A 1,803-nucleotide genomic window follows, 5' to 3' on the forward strand; every position below is an offset into this window, starting at 1 on the left:
CTTTTAGAGTTGTTTACACAACTTACACCACTCGTGCAACCAGCAATACCTGGAGGAGGACTCTGTGTTTGGAAAGATGTGAAGAGCTTCAGGATGTGTCTCGGTACCAGTTGAAGTCTGGGTGACTGGTGTTTGAACAGCTTCTTCATGCTAACCTCCGTCATCATGGCCGCTTTCTTTAAACGTACACACGTTTAAATTAAACACACACACACACACACACACACCCGCACACACACACACACACACACACACACACACACAGACTCTTCCTCACCTTTAATTTCCTGATTCTTCCGCCTGCTTGCCTCTTTTGCTCTGCATTCCACGTTTGCATCTTTTGGAAACGCGGACACACACTGACTACACGTGTGTGTGTGTGTGTGTGTAACGTACGGTTTTCCAACTCAAAAGCCACTCTCTGTCTCCGGCAGTCCTGCCGGGCGGCCTTGTTGCCTGAGGACCACCCCAGCTCCACTGCAGACCTGACATTGTCATAACATGGCTGTCTCTGTAATGCGGACCAGGGCACAGCACTCGAGGTCCGCACGGGATGAGGGCTGCAGTGCGGAGCGTCGACCGAGGTTCACGGTTCTCAGGTTATGGGTTGTTTCTGTTATTGTATCAGTGGTGGCGTACGATGGTGATTGATGTGGTGGCTCTTGCGGTGGCGATGTTGTTGCAGAAGTAATGGTGGCGCGATTCCAAATAAAGTTGAGGTGAAATATATGCAGCGAAAAAGGTAGCTGGATGCAGATGTGTGTGTGTGTGTGTGTGTGTGTGTGCTTGCGTGCGTTCATGGGTCGGTGTGTGTGTGTGTGTGATTAGAACCCATCCCTCCTCCAGATGGGGAGGAGGCGGGTTGGCGGGCGGGCGGGGCGGGGGAGTTGGGGGGGGGGGGTCCTAAATGACGACCACCTGGGCTGGGGATAATCCCCCTCAACACAATCCTTCTCCTCTACCTCCTCCTCCTCCTCCTCCTCTTCCTCACCCTCACGCAGACCCCCTCGTGGACGCATGCCACGGGGGTGACACACTCGGCGATTTGAAACAGGCCCCGGAGAGACGTGACAGAGGTGGTCGCGACCAGGGAGGCAGCGAAGCCCTGCTTCCCCCAGCTCTGGTCTCCCATGAAGGGGGACAGAGGCGCTGTCGTCGCCCCCGGTCATGGAGCTCTCGTAGCTTCTCTTCTTTGCATGACGGGATGATAGATTTGTCGTTCCCTGTTAATTACGTTCTAGGAATATGTTCAATGCCGTACTGCCGTCTGTTTTGTGTTTACTGGAGAGTCGCTGGAGAGTGGCTGGTTGGATTTGAGCAGATTGAAATAGTGAATGCAACTTTGGCTCATTCATGTTTCCTTTTATTTTCCTCCTTGCCAACTGGCTACTACTGTATGCTGTTGGCACCATTACAATCTTTAAAACTTTGAAGTCTTGTAATTATGAAGATAAGTTTTGCTGACGCAGGATGTTGTGAAACTTTGTGTTTGTGTGTGTGTCTGTGTATCTGTCATTGTGTGTGTATGTCTATGTATTTGTGTGTGTGTGTGTGTGTGTGTGTGTGTGTCAGCGAGTGAGAGAGAGATAGGCTTGGATCAGTGACCAACAAAACTCGACTTCTACAGAAACACACCCACACACACACACACACACACACACACACACTTGCGCACATTGATAGTGTAATCAAATAGGCCATGAAGAACGGTTGTCTACACATAACAAAACATGCACAGCTGATTATCCAGAGTGGTGTACACTTCCCACAGGAAGTCAGGTTCCTCCAGAGGGGAAACAAAGG

Source organism: Micromesistius poutassou (genome assembly GCF_964030765.1).
Source record: "Micromesistius poutassou genome assembly, chromosome: 13".
Classification (NCBI taxonomy): domain Eukaryota; kingdom Metazoa; phylum Chordata; class Actinopteri; order Gadiformes; family Gadidae; genus Micromesistius; species Micromesistius poutassou.